General features: G+C 39.5%; 1 protein-coding gene across 4 annotated transcripts in view; it reads right to left on the bottom strand.

Moving 5' to 3' along the window:
- The window catches only part of dlgap4b (discs, large (Drosophila) homolog-associated protein 4b), a 149,868-nt gene that overhangs the window by 90,232 nt on the left and 39,494 nt on the right, over nucleotides 1-20,142 (bottom strand). For 3 of the 4 annotated variants that reach the window (XM_061727741.1, XM_061727743.1, XM_061727744.1), the window contains exon 2: nucleotides 13,344-13,407. The exons of the other annotated variant lie outside the window; for it this stretch is intronic. The gene's annotated coding sequence lies outside the window, so the exon portion shown is untranslated. The remainder of the gene's footprint in view (nucleotides 1-13,343; nucleotides 13,408-20,142) is intronic. 4 annotated transcript variants of the gene reach the window in all.

Genomic DNA, 20,142 nt, shown 5'->3' with positions numbered 1-20,142 from the left:
TTACTTTATTCTTTTTGCATAACTTGAAAAACACTAAAAACAAGGTACAACATTCCCAAACAAACTATTCAACTTTTGAAAAGATGATGTTACACAGCTACAGGACAGCTGTGGTTCAGGAGGCAAAGTATTCATCTTCTACCAACAGAGAAGTTGATCAATTGATTCCTGGTTTCCAAAGACTTCATCTCTGTGTGATTGAGTTTATGAAAGAATAAAGCATTGCATTGACTGAATAATATAGAGAAACCTGTGTAAATCTGCATAGACTAACAGAGTGCTGGAGATAAAAAAACTAACAGTTTCCTCAAACTTCCTAGAACCTTTAAGAAATTGAAATTCTAAATAAAGCAAGAATGAGGCAAACCTTTGGTTTCATGAAACACAACAACGGTTGTTCATTCCCCAAATCTGCTGGTTATTAAAAAAATGAGAAAGAGAGATGACGTAAAAAAGTTGTAAAGATGCCAACGTTCCATTTTTTATTGTTTTTTAATATTGTACATCCATATCACAGCAGTCAGCTACACTACAGTTCATGACATTGAAAGTTATCCTTTTAGCTGAGTGAGTTTGTACTTGTATGACGTAGTCGCACACACACACACACACACACACACACACACACACACACACACGCACACACACACACACACACACAGCATTTAAATTCCAAGAATTCTATTTAAATATCATCGTCATTTTACATCAAGACTGATCCAGTGTTTTTACGAGATTTTTCAAAATTGAATGTGGATGCTTGTAAGAAGTATTATTGTTGAAAAAAAAAAAGAAAAAAGCTTACTCGTCTGTCTACTCATGACCAACACGAACTTATCTCATCCCAATAATCCTGATCAAAATGAGCAGCTTATATCTATCTGAGGTTCACTCCATTAATCTTGTCAAACGCATTCAGAGAGCACAGATACTGCAGACAGACATGAGGCTCAGGACAGACGACCAGATGGCCTCACAGATTGAACAGAGAAACACAGGACAGTCACCAGATATGGAGAGAAAAAAAAAGAAGCATAAGCATATATCATGCTGAGTGAGAGAGGGAAGGTGAGAGAAGGACAGTTCGGAATAGAAAGGGAGAGGTACTAGCAAAAGTGACATGTCAAGGGAACAAATACCTATCAGGGAAGCAGTGAAATGACAGGTTGTGGGTCACGGTGCCGCTGGCTCTGAGATGTTAAGTTGAAAAGTATTGTTCTACGTCTTCCTGGCATTTTGTGCAGCAAAAAGTCAGCTGACTGGCAAATTATGTGGCTGTGGGCAAGCCAGGTATAAAGACAACAGCAGCAACATGTGATCTGTTAAAACGAGGGGAAACCACAGCTAACATGAAGGAGACCTCAGCAGGGCCCCTGATGCATATTGGAAAAGGGTTCAATCAATGCTTGATGTGACACTAGGTTATGTACAGTCTAAGATTGAATTCCTGTGTAAACTATAATTGTCTTGGCAGAAAATGAGAACTTTACCTTGAATAAATAAATGCAAATAAATTCAAAAGAGATCTTCAATGGGATAGTAATTTTTATGTAAATTGGGATGACCAATATCGTTGTGATTATATTATTTGCAAGTGTGATCAACAGGAATGAAAGGTGTGAACAACTAATTAACTACTAAGAAGGCCATATTTCTTATTGGCAAAATATACATTTCATGCTAATTTTATATCATCATGAGCTCATTCCAATTTAAGGTAACAGGGATCTGCTGGAGCCCAGGTGCCTCATGTACAAAACGTGTGGCGCTCAAAAACGTGCGTACGCCACTTTCTACGCTCACGGTCGGATGAAGAGTGATTTGAACGTGGAAAGTTGCGGTCTTTCACGCACAAATCATGTCTGGCGTACGCACTTTTCTGAGGTTTTGTCCGTTGGTGACACTCACTGGTGATGTAGTGAAGTGCAGAATATGAGGAAACGTGATGTCAACACGTGAAGGACACGACAGTCCCCACATTACCAGATAAGTTACACTCAAGTGGAGCTGCAACAATCTCACAATCAACCACATGATCTGAACAAACAACTAAAGGCAGGAGCTCAACGATGGAACCCGCAAATCCCGATGGCAGCCTTGGCTCCGTTAGAGGAACCTGCTGAGCAGGAGAGACCACGTCTCCATTGGCTACCTGTAAAATTCAGAATTCAATTTAAAATTTTATTACTTGCATATAAAGCCCAAAACGGCTTAGCTCCGCAGTAGGCTATTTACAAGATTTGATAGTGCCTTATGTTCCTGGCAGAGCTCTCCGCTCCCAGGGTGCAGGTTTACTCGTAGTTCCTAGAGTATCTAAATGTAGATTTGGAGGGCGGGCGTTCTGCTATCAGGCACCACTACTTTGGAACCAACTTCCAATCTGGGTTAAGGAGGCTGACACCACCTCCACCTTTAAAACCAAACTTAAAACCTTTCTGTTTAGTAAAGCCTATAGTTAGTGTTTAGTAAACCTCTAGCTGGTGTTGGTAAATCTCTAGGTAGTGTAAACTCTAGTGTGTTAGAGTCAGTAGTCATAGTTGCAGCTATAGAACAAAACTATAATAGTTAGTCTCAAATATAGCTTCGCGGTAGATATGCTGCTATAGGCTTATGCTGCAGGGGGGCACCGACATGATCCGCTGGGCGGTGCCTCTCACCCTTCTTCTCCTCTCCTTTTCCCTGCCTCTCTTCTCCATTACCATTTTTATTTATTATAAATATCTCATAGCTATCATTTTTGTCCATCGTTCCTGTAGTTTCTTGTGCCGGCCCCCCTTTTTTCTCTTTTGTGCATGTTTGCAGGCTGGAGCCTCGGGAGCTGCGTTCTGGCCTGTGTTCCCGGCCCTCCCCCCCCATCCCCGATCATCCCGTTGCTGCTTCCACCTGCCTACGTGGATGTCTGCTGTTGCTGCTTCCGCCTGTTCTGGATCTCTGGAAAGCGTCTAGAGACAACATCTGTTGTATTAGACGGTATATAAATAAAATTGAATTGAATTGAATTGCTGATGGCAGGATCAGGAGGGAGTCTTCATGGACCAGACTGGTCTGCTGGTCCAGGACTAAGACTGGACCATCAGCTGGTTTAGGTACCAAGAGGATCCTTCTGGATCTCTGCCCTGAACTGGACCAGCTGCTCCACTTCAGACCAACATGACGCTTTCAGCGGGAGCTGCTACAGGTCGGACATCTCTCAGTCACCATGACGACCGTAGGGGACGAGTACTGGAGATTAAAGTCAGATCCTAAAACATCCCATAACTGTGTCTGGACAGAAAAACAGCAAAATACGTTTTGCAGTGAAAAACCGGTTCTGTAAAGTTGTTTTTTAAAATAAAACTAAGATGTCACGGAAATGTTGGTTGGTACAAACTGATGTGACTCAGCAATGAATGAATAAAGTTTTTATTGAATGTTTAGACAACTTTCAGAGTCTGATATCGAGTCAGCTGCAGGTGCTGCAGGACTCCAGAAAGTGTTTCTCCGGTGATGGACCGGGACCCAGACCGGTCTCTCCTCCTGCGGCTGCAACACTCCGAGTTAAAGCAACTTTGCTCTTTATTTCTCACGTTTGCACGTGGATAATCCCATTGGCACAATTTCTCTTTATGTCTGCAGCAAAGGAATCAGATCGTGATGCTTCTTGTTTTAAATATAAGTTTATATTGTTCACATTGTTATACTTATGAGAGGTGATCGCGGACATCCACAATGTGTAGGACTCAATAAATGTGTACATTGGTCTTAATCCGTCAGTATATAATACGCGTGACAATAAAGCGGAACGAGGAGCCGTTTTTCATCCACCAACTTAAGTTCTGGTGTCGGTTCTTAAAATACAAACAAGAAAAGCAGAGTGTAATGATGCACTAACGCTGCCCATAAACATACACAAACCCTTACGATCATAATAAAACCATAACTCTTCACGGAACGCAACACAAAGCAAAGAACAGCAATCCCCACGATGCAATGCAGCTTAAATCGGAAGAAATGCCCCCAAATAAATTCTTTTTTCCAGGCCTCAACTTTTGACAGGAGTGTCTCCAGCTCACAGCAGATTTGTTTTTAAATTTGTTTTACTTGTTTTTGCAAGTTCCTTGTTAAGATGAGCGGTTTTTAATTGATAATTATCCTCATTATAATATTCAAATATATCTACTTGAGGGAGGAGACAAGGCGGAGTGTTGTGCTCCGGCATATACGCTCAAATCCACGTTGATTGTGATGTTCAAAGAAACGTGCGTGGATTTGGGCGTACGCACAGTTTTGAGAATCTGAATTTTTTTTGCGTACGCAAGAATTCCAAACACGGATTCACGTTGAAATCCATGCACTCTTTGTACATGAGGCCCCTGGTCTCTCCAGGCAAAAGGGATTGGTACACCCTGGACAGGTCACAAGCTCTTTAGAGGGCACAAATTAGATTTGCTCATCTGAAAAACTGTATTTTTATTTAACAAAAATTACATATTTCGATGGATGAGGGATAAAAAAAACAACATTGGCAGCAAATTGCTTCTACAAAGTAACATTGTCCCACACACCTTTTTGGAATCACACGGATCAGCTGTTGGACGGATCAGCTGTTTTCGGAGATCAAAACCCGCCGTGGACGGAGCGAACTACTGGTAAAAAGTTAATTAAAAAGCAACGAAAATAAGAACACAAGATGCCACCAAAGAAAGCATCAAGTCAATCAGTTACCGTCACGAGCACAATTGAAGACGATATGGAGGAAATAAAAAAATCTCTGAATTACCTGACCCAAGAGATGAGCTCAGTAGCTAAACAGCAAGTTACGCTGCTGGAGCTCGTGAGTGAAGTCAGGCAGCTAAAAACTCAGTTGAAAGAAAAGGACAAAATAATCAATGGTCTGGAACGAAGAGTTGAAGAATTGGAACAATATTCCAGAATGGAGGATCTGATTATAAGCGGGCTGGAGACAAAGCATCGATCCTACGCAAGAACAGCAGCTACGCTCCCAGGAGCCAAAGAAGGCGAGGAGCTGCGTCCAGAAGAGCAGGAGACGCTGGAAACCGAAATAATAAACTTCTTTGAAGGGAAAAATATGACCATCCAGAAGGATAGCATCGCGACATGCCATACACTCCCCAGGAAGGACAGCAAAGCCAAACCGGCAATAATCATACGCTTTGTAAGTAGGAAACACAAAATAGAGCTGCTACGCCAGGGCAAGCTGCTGAAGGGGACCGCGGTGTACATCAACGAACATCTGACAAAAAAGAACGCTGAGATCGCCCGAGAGGCCCGCTACCTGTGGAAACAGAAAAAAATCCAAGCTACGTGGGTAAGAAACTGCAAAGTTTTTATTAAAACAAAGGGATCTACACCCGAAGAAAGCAAGGTGATCACGGTAAGAGAGCTGCAAGATCTAGCCCGGTTCAAATGAGGAACCAGATTTATACCGTGACTCAAAGGTTAGAGTTTAATATGGTGAAACTCCACTTAAGTTTATTTGATCCTTTTTCCACTCTTTTAATTTTTCCATCTATTTTTTCTTTTGAGTTACCACTCGAAAGAGAAGATGCTCATGACATGGATTGCATTCATTTTTTGTATGGAGTATTTTTTCCTTGGATTTTTAATATATTTTGCATGGATTATTCCCGCCCTGCTTGGAGCGGGTTTATTCTTGCGTTGCCACTTGACCGGTCTCGCAAATGGCTTTCTAGACAATGTTTTGGGCTTCCTATCCTTATTTTAAGGACCTTGGCCTTGATGGCACGGACAGTAACTGAAAGACAGTGCTGTTTTTGTTGTTTATGGATATGTTTTTGTATCGAACTGAAGTGGATGCTTTTTCTATATTTTTTCTTCTCATCGGACAATGACATGCATTCATGGCTGTGTTTGATTTATGGCGGCTCAGACTTTAAGTTTAAGGAAAGCCGTTTGTTGATTTTGTTTTTTCGTTTATTTTGTGGGGGGATTCTGGATTCTGGTATGTGTGTGTGTGAGTATGTTTGCGTGTGTGCGTTGATTTTGTCCATTCGGTTATTTGATTCTGGTGTGTGCGTATGTGTGTGCTTGCTTGTGAACAAAAGGAACAAACTGCAAGGCTGTGTGTGCGGAGAGCAATTGTTGCCCATACAAAGTAATTATGGCGTTTTGTGTTGAGGATTATTTGTTTCCGTTTGGAGGAGTGGAGGATGGAGAAATCATAGACACAGACACAGATACATCATGCTTAGAGGGAAATGTGAACAGTTTATATAGTAAATATGAAAATTTGAATTTTAAAACCTTTGATCGCAATGAGCACAAACTTTATGGTATTGACCAAAATCTTGATCCAGACAATAATTTCTATAATACTATGAGTAATAACTGTGAATACTATACAGATGAACAATTTATTAGTAATGTCAACATGGAAGGTGCCCTGTCACTAGTGCATTTCAACAGCAGAAGCCTATACAGAAACTTCACAGAAATTAAAAAATATCTTGGGAAGTTTAAGAAATTTAACATTATAGCAATTTCAGAGACTTGGCTTGATGACAACAAAGGCTACGATATGGATCTTGATGGCTATGAGATGTTTACAACAAATAGAGACAGTAAAAAAGGAGGAGGTGTTGCAATATATGTTGATACTGCTTTAAAATGTAAAATGGTCAAAAGCATGTCAAATAAAATAGAAAATCTTATAGAATACTTAACTATTGAAATTATTAACGAAAAAGCTAAAAATATAATGATCAGCTGCATATATAGAACTCCTGGTACTTGTTTAGATAGATTTAATAATAAAATAGCTGATATGTTTAGTAATATAAATAATAACAAAGTGAATATAGTTTGTGGGGATTTTAATATAGATATTCTAAATCCACATGGAAATAATAAAACAATAGACTTTATAAATCAAATGTATAGCAGTAGCCTCTTTCCTATAATACTAAAACCAACCAGAATCACAATAGACTCAGCAACTTTGATAGATAATATATTTACTAATGAAATTGATATTGAAATAACAGGGGGACTGCTGTTGAATGATATCAGTGACCATCTTCCCGTTTTTGCTATCTTACATAATTTCTTCAAGGCCAAAAAAGAACCCAAGCAAAACATCTATAACCTTTCCAGATTGAAAACACTGGAAACCATTGCAGCCCTTAATGTGGACCTTAGTGAGCAGGACTGGCAGGAGGTCTATGTTAACAAAGACCCCAACAAAGCATATGATGCTTTCCTAGCCACATTACTGGACCTTTATGACAAGAACTGTCCCTTAAGAAAACAAGCTGCAAAGCCCAAGAACAAATATAACCCCTGGATAACAAGGGGGATTGAAAATGCATGCAAAAAGAAAAATCTATTATATAAAAACTTTTTAAAACATAGAACGAAAGAAACCGAAAATAGATACAAAACTTATAAAAATAAATTATTAAAAATTATAAGAATTCAGAAGAAAGAGCATTATTATAAATTACTGCAACAATATCGGAGTAATACACAGGGGACATGGAAGGTAATAAATAGTGTAATTAGGAAAGGTAAGGGCAAAGCAGACTATCCCAATTATTTTACGAAGGATAAAAAAACAACAGTAAATAATCCAAAGGAAATAGTCAATGAATTTAATACATACTTCTCAAATGTGGGTTATAACCTGGCAAATGAGATTGTGGAGCCGGCAAATAAGGAAGGCTTAGTAGATCTAGTTGAACGAAATTATTATACAATTTATATAAGTGAAGTTAAAGAAATAGACATACTTGATATTGTGCATAAATTCAAAGATAAAAGGTCTGCTGATTGGACAGATATAGATATGTCTTTAGTTAAAAATATTATAGTAAACATAGTAAAACCACTGACCTATATATGTAATCTATCATTTCAAACTGGAATCTTCCCTAATAAAATGAAAACCGCCAAAGTAATACCCATCTTCAAAAACGGAGATAGACACCTTTTTAATAATTACAGACCAATTTCGTTATTATCTCAATTCTCAAAAATAATAGAAAAATTGTTTGTCAATAGACTCGATAAATTCATAGAAAAACACAATCTGCTGAGCAATAATCAATATGGGTTCAGAGGTAACAGGTCCACCTCAATGGCTGTGATGAAACTAGTGGAGGAAATTTCAACTGCTATTGAGAAAGGGGAATATACAGTGGGGGTGTTTATTGACCTGAAGAAAGCATTTGACACCATAGATCATAAACTTTTATTAAATAAATTAGAGAGATATGGTGTCAGAGGGATTGCCAATTCATGGATAGAGAGTTATCTTGATGACAGATTTCAATATGTTGAGTTAAATAATGATAAATCAGAACTAGAAAGAGTCACCTTCGGTGTCCCACAAGGTTCAGTGCTAGGTCCTAAATTGTTCATATTATATATAAATGATATTTGTAAAGTGTCTAAAATAATAAATTATGTCTTGTTTGCTGATGATACAAACCTTTATTGTTCAGGGAAGAATTTGGAACAGCTGCTGAATGTGGTGGAAGGAGAACTGAAAAATGTGAAGGCATGGTTTGATATCAATAAGTTATCATTAAACCTAACTAAAACTAAGTTCATAATTTTTGGCACTAGAAAAAAAAATAATCATATAACAATTAAAATTAGTGGTATGGAAATAGAAAGAGTATATGAAAATAAGTTCCTGGGGGTAATAATTGATGATAAACTTAGCTGGAAATCACACATAAATAGTGTAAAATCAAGAATGTCTAAAACCCTAGCAATAGTAAATAAAACAAATTATTTTTTCTGTCAAAGAGCACAGTTTTTAATGTATAACTCACTCATAGTTCCATACATGACTTATTGTGTGGAGATATGGGGTAACACCTATAAAACAAATACAAACCCTATTTTTCTATTACAGAAAAGAGCGTTAAGGATAATTAATAAAACCGACTATTATGAACCAACAAATAATCTTTTTATTAAATATAATATCTTAAAATTCCATGATATAGTAGAGCAGAAAACTGTTTTATTTGCCTTTAAAGCCCAGCAGAAACTGCTTCCAAACTGCATTCAGGACCTGTTCCAGATAAAAGAAACCTGTTATGATCTGAGGGGGAAACTCATGTTTGAGTTGACGACAGCAAGAACAAATATTAAAAAGAAATGTACATCAGTTAAGGCAAAAGAAATTTGGAATAGTTGTAATAACAACCTAAAAATGTGTCGCTCTATCGTCAAGTTTAAGAAATTGTTTAAAGAAAATATTGTAAATAAATATAAAACACTATAATTGTAAAGTATACTGTCAAAAACATTCTAGGATGTGAAATGTCAATTTTATATTTTGTCTTACTTATTTATTTATTTTTTTTCTTCTTTATGTATTGTTTGTTTTCACTGAGTAAAAGCTAATGTCTCATATTTTTTTGCTGATCAGAAGAAAAAAGGGTGGGCACTATAAGCTACGGCTTCAGCCTACACCTTTTCGGCAAAAGAAATGTTGATTTTTTTTCCTCTTCCTTTTCATCTTGTTCTGTACAAGCCGAAATAAAGATTAATTCATTCATTCATTCATTCATACAATCTGAGAAACAAAATGTTTCCGTACTAACGGAAAAATGTTCATATAGCTTTTCTGTGTCTAAAAATATACGCCTGGTTTCTTCAAATTTTATCTGCTATGCAATGATACATGGCATAATAAACCATCAATCTGTGTCACATTTATTAGGTTACACCATACTTAATATCTAATCCGGCCATTAGCTGGCTGTGAGGTTATTAAAATAAAGTCCACATGTTAATAATAGACTCTCCAAATGAGGCACTTTTAGTTGCCAGAGACAGAGAAAAGACTAGAATAGAAAAGAATCATCTTTAATACTTCGTCATTTACTGTGGATCAGCAGAACAAAAATAAAATCTATTAAATGTATTTCTATTTTTGTTATACACTCTTTCATAGGCATAGGTGACTGTGTAGGAGCTGGGTTGGTTGATGATAGTGTGAAACTGTGGTGGAAGGTGGGATTATCACAGACAGGACATTTTTGTAGCATTTGAAGGTACAAAAATATTTTCATGTAATCAATATTTCTGAACTAAAAGTGTGCACACACACACACACACACACACACACACACACACACACACACACACACACACACACACACACACACACACACACACACACACACACACACAGAACAAAATGTAGCCTTACACGTGGCAGAATAGTTCAGGTGAAGACAATGTGATGAACATAATGGAGTAATAGAGAGAAAGAGACAGAAGTGAAAAGGCAGAAGCTTTAAAAGCTTTGGAAGGGATTTGTATCTGGTAAGCCACACACAGGATTAAGCCATGTTAATGCAAAGCCTACACAAGCTGGACACAGTACACACACATACACACACACGCACATAAACAGAGCATGGAGTTTATGTGAGCAGTATTATAGCAGAAGGATCCAGTTGTGTATATACATCATTATTATTAAACTATTATTAAACGAGGAGTTCAGTTTCAAGTTCATTCTAATCATTGTGTGCAATAGAAATTAATGATATAAAAATGAAATCTCTTGCTGAACTGCCGGTTTAGATCCGAACTGCTTCCAGCTGCAAGAAACACATTTCTACCAAAACCTCTGTGCCAGCATCCTTCAGTACCGGTCCTTGGCTGGGTCACTATCCAGCATGTTTTAGTTGTTTCCACTTGTGCTTTTTATTATTTCACCTTCTTTTCTCATAATTTTATCTCATTTTATTTGTTATTTACTGTTTAATTGTGTCTTGCCACTTTTAATGTCGATGTAAAGCACTTTGAATTACCTTGTGTTGAATTGTGCTATATAAATAAACTTGCCTTGCCTTGCCTTGCTTGAACACACCTGATTTAATTGAATGGAATTCAATCATCCTAGTTTCTGTCAATAACCCGTTTATTGTAATCCGGTTTGTTGGACCAGAAAACATCTGAAACAAACGAGACATTTGCTCCTGAGGAACACTGTCCGGCACAGCGTCATCATCTGTAACTTCCAACAAGAGAAGGACGGCCACACAGCATGGGAAATGATCGGTGGCAATGTTACCTGTCCTTGTGATCACTTGGATGTAGATGGAAAAATGTAGATACTGAGATGGAAAATAAAATCAAACAAACTGAGTCAGGCGAAAAAATGTAGACATACATATGGAAACAAATGCCTAAATTACCATTAATTACATCTAAAAGCAGCTGGTAACTACGCTGTATGAAGTTAAGGGCTGCTACAGAATTTGTTTTTTGTTTTTTCTTTTCCTGTTCAGGAATGAAAAAAAGCTTGGTACGAAATACTGATTCCTGTATGCAGCACAGTAGGAATAGAGTCAAAATAATGTAGTCACAAATCTTTTTGCTGCATGTCTATCCATCCATCCATCCATCCATCCATCCATCCATCCATCCATTTTCTATAGCCGCTTTTTCCTCTGCAGGGTCACAGGGGTCTGCTGGAGCTTATCCCAGCTAATTTCAGGCGAGCGGCAGAGGTTCACGCTGGACAGATCGCCAGTCTATCGCAGGGCCACATACTGTATACAGACGGACAACCACACATACGGGCAATTTAGAATCACCAATTAACCTAGTATGCATGTTTTTGGACTGTGGGAGGAAGCCGGAGTACCAGGAGGGAACCTACGCAAGCACGGGGAGAACATGCAAACTCCACACAGAAAGAAACCTGCTGGGCCTGGGAGTTGAACCGGGAACCTTCTTGCTGTGAGACAACAGTGCTAACCACCAAGCCACCATGCTGCCCTGCATGTCTATTAGGAATGGGTGATATTTTACCGTTCACGATATACTGTGACAAAAATTCCCCACGGTAAGAATTTGTCATCTCACGGTAAAAACGATAAATTCCCGTTGATGACGTTTTTGTGTAAAGCTGATTTATGGTTCTGTGTTAAATCCACGCACAATGTACGTGAAGGAAGGAAGGAAGGAAGGAAGGAAGGAAGGAAGGAAGGAAGGAAGGAAGGAAGGAAGGAAGGAAGGAAGGAAGGAAGGAAGGAAGGAAGGAAGGAAGGAAGGAAGGAAGGAAGGAAGGAAGGAAGGAAGGAAGGAAGGAAGATGGAGGAAGGATGGAAGATGAAGGAAGGATGGAAGATGGAGGAAGGAAGGAAGGAAGATGGAGGAAGGAAGGAAGGAAGATGGAGGAAGGAAGGAAGGAAGGAAGGAAGGAAGGAAGGAAGGAAGGAAGGAAGGAAGGAAGGAAGGAAGGAAGGAAGGAAGGAAGGAAGGAAGGAAGGAAGGAAGGAAGGAAGGAAGGAAGGAAGGAAGAAGGAAAAATTCCCGTTGATGACGTTTTTGTGTAACAAACATGGCGGATCTGAGAGCGAGATAGATTTATAGTTAAAAAGGTGGAGTTGAATTGGTATTTCTTTTATCGTCATTTTTATCGTTATCGGGATAAATGCCAGAAATTATCGTGATACATGTTTTAGTCCATACCGCCCATCTCTAATGTCTATCTATATCTAAATTAATATTCTACATCTAAATTAGCGTATGTGGGTTCGTTTCATTTGTAAAGTAAAGACTATAACCACGTCTGTGATGAGAAGGACGCTAAAGCATCTCTCTTTCTGGTCTGTACACAAAAAAAACCCCAAAAATACAAGCATTTTTCTCCACGCCTTTCTGCTTTACAATATGAGTGGCAGGTTGTTCTTATGGATGGCATCTCTAATGCTCATAACGAAAGTAATTCAGTTTGAAAATCACGAGATGAGTGTTGTACCTCGGGGAAGCCCTATAAGAGTGAAGACAGTCGTGATGATGAGCACTGCGGCCATGTTCCATCAGCGCACACTGCTTGCAGGCAACATTGTGCAAGTCACCGCATGACAAAACACGCTCTTTCATTCATGCAGCAACACAACACAAGCAGACGAACTGTAGTCATGTTACATTCAAACGGTTTATCATCAAATACACTGACATTTTTATTGTGATCAGTTTTTGGCCTCAGCAAACACAAGCCCTTAGAGATTCATTAGCCAGTACAAAGGACAGCAAGTTCTGCCTCCCACAGCTTCATACTTTTCTCTGTCTGAGAGCTGGACTTAGTCTAACTGCCTTCAGGATTTATCCTGCTTCATTTAGCCTGCTTCGTATAGACAAGGTCAAGGCATGCAGTCTTTCTGCGGCTTATGAGCTAATTTTCCTGGTGGCTCAGTCATTTCCATACATCCAGTAACAGCATCAAGCAGGCAATGTAACATTAGCACCGACTCTCTATTTCTGGCAGAAGATGGCAAAGTCAGCACCGGACCAAAACAGAATATGAATGCCCTGAGGGCTGGAGAGAAACAGGAGTACTATACCTGCTAGGAAGGGCTGAAGAGTCTATTGAGGTCACAGATGAGCAGGTTCAGAGAGGAAAAAACCCTGTGAAACAAATATGGTTCATCAGCTTCAGTATTTGTAAAGGACTGGAAGATATAACCGTAGTTGCAAGGCTGATAATGTCTTATTCTTTTCCGTTTGTTATCTATATGTAACTCTCCTTTTGAAGGTATCTGTATCTGGCATATAAACACATATTCCACAGCAGTTGCGGTCTGAAAACATATTTGTATCAGTGCTGATGATTTCCAATATCAACCTACAGTACAGTAGTTTTGAAGGATTTTATAGCGTTTATTCAGTGATCCTTCATGATTATTGCGTGGAGAAGTGTTGTCAGCAGATTTTAACTTAAACAAACCTACAAAAAACTTGACTTTTGAATATGAGCATCTTTATAATTATTTTCTTTTTTATTGCATCGCCTGAAAAGTGCTTATTGCATTGATAAGTTTTTAATTTAGATGGAAAATCAATTATGCTTCTGGAAAAAGGAAGTTCCACATGGTCAGAGATAAAGAGTTTCAATTAAAAATCTTAGATCAGATTAGTAAAATGCTTCCCGAGCCAGTGACACACCAAGAAAACATTACACTATCAGCAGGAACATTTCTCCTTCTACATAATTTTTGCATGTTGTTCACTAAAATAAAAGAATAATTATTTCACTAAATACTATACAAATAATTACACATTTTGTATTATCTTCTGAATATTAAATATGTTATATCATCTTTTAAATATCAAATGTTTCAGTTCAGTTGGTCCAAGTGTATTTTCTTTTGTTCTTCTTCTGAGACAACCATGAACTGATTTTAGAAAAAAACATGTTTGGGGTAAATAAGACCATTTTAGATTATTCTTTCACTCTGTCATTAAATATCACATGTTACATCTGCTGCAGCCTGGTGGTGCACAACCAAAAACATGGTGGCAAATGAAAAAAACTAAAACCTACTATAATTATCTTCAAGGTTAGGCTGCCGTGTCTCAATATGGTCTACTACCATGTACTGTAAATAACCTTTTTGATTCAAGAACTATTATATACAGTCCTTTATTTGGATGTTATTACATCACGGTGCATATATGAATAAGAGCTAATGTAAACTCTCCAGAACCAGACAGTGAAAGATACTGACGGAGACAATTCCAGATGCATTGGGAAGTGAAACGCGGGCAATAAGGAAAAAGGCTTCTGGTGGCATCTACAGTACATTAGATATATTTACTCATTCATTTTCTATACCCACTTAATCCTGTACAGAGTCATGGGGGGCGGCTGGAGCCTAACCCAGCTTGTTACAGGTTAAAAGGCCGGGGTTCACCCTGGACGTATATAACACCTATACACGCTCACACTACGACGGGCAATTTAAAATCATCAACCAACCCAACATACTTGTGTTTGGGCTTTGGAAGAAGAACATGCAAACTCTGTATAGAAAGACCCCTGTGGGGCCCAGAAGTCAAACCAAGAATCTTTGTGTTATGAGGCAACAATGCTAACCACTTAACCAGTGGTGGACAGTAACGGAGTAAATTTACTTGAGTACTGTACTTAAGTACATATCCATAGGATTTGTACTTTACTTGAGTATTAGATTTCTTTGGTACTTATTACTCTTACTTGAATACATTTCCAAGACAAATATTTTTACTTTTACTCGAGTAAATTTCTAGGAAGGCTGAAAAGTACTCGTTACTTTCAGGTCTGCTCTTTTTTCTTCTTCCCTAAAATCCTATTGGACACAAGCTGTTTTTGTCAAAGGAGGAGACCTATCACAGTGCACGCTCTCCACTGGGATGTACGTAAAGCGGAAATACGTCAAGCCTCCTCAAAACGATACCGCCAAAGTAGCCTGCGTTTGTCAAGACAGAGCCCCAACAATGGCTACGCCTGCGTCAGGAGAAGAAAGACAATCCGCTGAGTCGTCTGAGTCTGATAATGAGCCGGACTCGGAGCAGGGACTTTCACAAAATCCTTGGCCGTATCTTAACTCAATGTTTGAGTTCGACCGAGTAAAAAACGAGGGCACAGACAAACCACAGACATTTATTTTCAAATGTTTATTGTGTCTGCCGAAGCAGAACTACCTCTCTGCTTTCAACAACTCAACATCGAATTCTCAGAAACAAGAGTTAAAAGATCCTTAAATTAATTTAGAAAAAATATAGTAATTTACTGATGTGGAAAATAAGAAATTTACTCTTACTCTTACTTTTACTTAAAGTAAATTTAAAAGCATTTACTTTTGGATACTTAAGTACCTTTAAAAGCAAGTACTTTTCTACTCTTACTCGAGTAATATTTTGACTGAGCTACTTTTAGGCTACTTGTAACGGAGTAAATTTTGACCAGTAGTATTTGTACTCTTACTCAAGTACTGGGGTCGAATACTCTGTCCACCCCTGCACTTAACCCCCATTAAATGTAGCTGCCTACCTCTACCTTTTAATATTAATCAAAACTGCTAACCCCTGAAACGTGTTGAACATGGATTTGGATGCAAATATAATCAAGTAGTTATTTTGATTACAAATAAATGTAAGGGGCCAATTCAAGAAATATAACAGATAAACATTAATTAGATGTTTACCCAAATCCCTATTATCATTATCTAAACTAACACAAATACCAAGATAACAAGCTGATTATTCTCTGTCTATACTGTAACACCAAAGTATTCAACATATTTAACAGGAAACATCTAACACATTGGTCTATTCAAGATTTAGGGGTCACGTCCTTTCAGAAGTTGAAGGAATGGAGATCATTTCTGCTTTGCACCATGTGTTTTAATCATCTGAAAAGTACTACCTTTTGTAAATCTATCATAGTCAAAATAACAAAATTAAGACACAAGTTAAGGTTTAAAAAGAGCCACTCCACAGTGACCCGATGCCTTTCATGTCTTCAAAGATGTTGTAATGAATTACTGTTTTTTTTTTTTTAATTGTGGGATGAATTGACACCCTCTTGTTATGAATAAAAATGAATGTCCCTATGTGAGAATATTTATATGTGAATCAACTATCCTTTTATTGATTACAACACCCTATCTTTTTATAAGAATTCAGCTGTAACATACAATTTGTCTGAAACACAACTGACAGTGTTCAAGAGGCTGCAGCAATGATGAAGCACATATAAACAGAGGGATACTGCTAAGAAGATAAATAGGACCAAAATGAGTCTCTTCAGTGGGCGAGGATTTTTCAGCCTCTCTTCTAACATACTCAGCACTCTAGGAAGAGACTTTATCATCTCAAATGGTGTGCTATAGGGATCGTATGTATTTGGATCTGGTCTTAACGTGATCTGAAATAATTATCAGAGGGAGAGAGAGAGGGAGGGGAGAGAGAGAGAGAGAGAGAGAGAGAGAGAGAGAGAGAGAGAGAGAGAGAGAGAGAGAGAGAGAGAGAGAGAGAGAGAGAGAGAGAGAGAGAGAGAGAGAGAGAGAGAGAGAGCAAGCAAAAGAACAGCAACAGAGTAATATTGAAGTGACGTTAAGAGTGCAGAAAAGTGTTTGCCCCCTTCCTAATTTTTTTTTTTTTTGTCGCACTTAAATGTTTCAGATCATCAAACAAATTTAAATATTAGACTAAGATAACACAAGTAAACACAAAATGCAGTTTTTAAATGAAGGTTTTTATAAGGAAAAAAAAATCCAAACCTACATGGCCCTGTGTGAAAAAGTGATTACCCCCAGTGATTACCACACCCAGGCCTGATTACTGCCACACCACTTCTCAATCAAGAAATCAATTAAATAGGACCTGCCTGACAAAGTGAAGTAGACCAAAAGATCCTCAAAAGCTAGACATCATGCTGCAATCCAAAGGAACACATGAGAAACAAAGTAGTTGAGATCTATCAGTCTGGAAAAGGTTACAAAGCCATTGCTAAACTTTGGGACTCCTGCAAACCACAGTGAGAGCCATTATCCACAAATGGAGAAAACATGGAACACTGGTGAACCTTCCCAGGAGGCCGGCCGACCAAAATTACCCCAAGAGCAGCGACGACTCATCCAAGAGGTCACAAAAGACCCTAGAACAACATCCAGAGAACTGCAGGCCTCACTTGCCTCAATTAAGGTCATTGTTCATGACTCCACCATAAGAAACAGACTGGGCAAAAATGGCCTGCATGGCAGAGTTCCAAGACGAAAACCACTGCTGAGCAAAAAGAACATAAAAGGCTCATCTCAGTTTTGCCAGAAAACATCTTGATGATTCCCAAGACTTTTGGGAAAATACTCTTTTTTTTCTTTTTTTTTTACCTTGTCTGCACACATATTATTGATTGATACCATGACGGTAGAAACCAAAAGTGTATATATGTGCATTATTACTATATGTAATATATACATATATATACGCACACATATGCGTACACATACATAAACATACACATACAAACCCAGTGTGTTTTTTTTTTTTTTTTTTTTTTTTTTTGGGGGGGGGGAGGGGGTGGGGGGGGGGGTGGTGACGACATCCACTGCCAATCCAGGAAGCAGGAACACACGGAGACACACGTCAAGCACTGGAAATCTGCAACAAAAAAACCACAAACAAAGCACGAAACCGGCACGGAGCCATCCAAAACACGAACAGCAATCGACCTAAATCTTGAGATCTGATTGCAGTCTGAGCTAAGCTATCGCTACCGCTACCTAAACCCAAAAACTAGAGAGCCAGCATGCAGGTGAACAAGCCAGTGTGTATGTCTATGTGTGTGTGTGTGTATGTATATGATCATGCATGTGTGTGTGTGTGTGTGTGTGTGTGTGTGTGTGTGTGTGTGTGTATGCGTGTGACTAAATTACTATATGTGTGTGTGTGTGTGTGTGTGTGTGTGTGTGTGTGTGTGTGTGTGTGTGTGTGTGTGTGTGTGTGTATGTGTGTGTGTGTGTGTGTGTGTGTGTAATAAACCAAACAAAGCTCCACCTGAAGTGTATCTATAGTGGGGGAGGGGGGGGAGCAACCCCGCCACCCGTGAGACCAGAGGCCGACAAGGAAGAGCCCGGAACCCAGGCCACCGGCAACCCCACAGAGGGGAGAAGTAGGAGGGAGGCAACCCACCGCCTGCGAGGCCCCCCCCCCCCCACCCGGCGGCGGCCGAGGGGGCCCGCGGGCGGGGCCCCCACGGCGCGGAAAGAAGCAGCCAGGGATCCCGCGGCGGCGGACCGCGACCCAGGCAATCCCCGGCCACCCGGTCCGGGCCGGACACGCGGCCAGGAGGCCCTCACCCTTCAGGCCAGCGACCCCCACCCGGCAGGGGGCCAGCCCGCCCGGAGAGACAGAGCCGCCCCGGCCGCCGACGCGGGCAGGCGCACCCGTCCCCCACGAAAGTGGCCCTCCAAGACCAGAGGGGCGCCCCGCCGTAGAGGCAGCGGGGGGGACCGGAGACGGGCCCGGAGAGAGGGAACCCCCCAACAAGGCGACACCCGCGCAGGAAAATACTCTGTGGACAGACAAGACAAAAGTTGAACTTTTTGGAAGGTGTATGTCCCATTACATCTGACGTAAAAGTAACATTAGATATGTAGTGTGTAGATGTTTTGGCTTCTACACAACAAACCAATAATGGTCTCTCCAGAGCATCAAGAGTATCAGTGGACGTCAATCTCTTTTATATTTTTTGTTGTCTGATTCAGCATTGTCTCTGTTGTATTTTGATTGACTGCTTGCAATAGTCAATATGTTAATGTTAATGTTTCTGATGCATTAAGTTATGTCTTCTTTAGCAGACAAGATGATATAACTTAATCTCCCCCCAGAGTGCAACACTAGCTGGCTGGAATGGCTTAAAGAACAAGTCCAGGAGTAAAAAACGAATGGTGCAGCATCATGATCAAAGACAGCAGGAACATGATAGAGCTCAATAGAATGGATGTGCGTTTCACAAAAAAAAATCTCTGTCAAATCCCATGTGTTGACATTTCCCGATTTTAGTTTCGTATTTGGTGACTTTCAACAATCACCTGACCAGCTAAAAACATCCAGAGACCCCTATGGTGATCATGTGTATATAATAGGCAGTCGCCTTCATCGCAGTCTTCCAGGGCTTCATACCTCCGCTCTACAGCTGCAACAAAATCTATGGAGTTAAAACAGTCTCAATACTCACAAATGCACAGGATGATTGTGTAATATTGCAAATGTTTTAGCTCCATAAAAATCAAATTCTTGTTTTTTTCTTCCCACAAGTATATAATCCCAGTCACAGTAAACTGTCCTCTAAATATCCTTGATTTTCTGAGTTCCAAGTTGACCGGTAAACTCTTCGACTCTTCTCGTCAGTTTTTGAGGTGAGACTAGAGGTGCACAGGTCTGCTACCCCCCCGCTACTGCCCACTCATGTAATGTTTTGCAGTTCTCCGGTTGCCCGAAATTACCTCTCACTGTTTATGTATCAACAATGCTCTATTAAATGTTTTTCTCTGAACAGGTATGAGTGTAATTCTGCATTAGCAAATTCATGCTAGCTTAAAAGCTTTCCATAAAAGTAGGTTATATTCTTTAATTTCTGTACCAGTATTGTAGAGTTAATATGACATTGGTTTTGTATTCCTAATTTTGGTTCAATGCCAGCCACTGAGGCCTTTGGGGTTATCTGTTGAGAAAAAACTCCACCAGAAATTGAGCCACGATTAACGACGGGGGCATCCATCGCAGCAGTTTTACTGCAGCCCTGATTTGCTCATCTACAAGGTAAACTCTTCATCGCGGTGTACACTGCTCTGGTTATCAGGGCATGACTTGTGTCGA

This window comes from Cololabis saira, chromosome 8, assembly GCF_033807715.1.
Source record: "Cololabis saira isolate AMF1-May2022 chromosome 8, fColSai1.1, whole genome shotgun sequence".
Classification (NCBI taxonomy): Eukaryota; Metazoa; Chordata; class Actinopteri; order Beloniformes; family Belonidae; genus Cololabis; species Cololabis saira.
The sequence above is the reverse complement of the archived record's forward strand: the minus strand, read 5'-3'. Positions and strand labels throughout refer to the sequence as shown.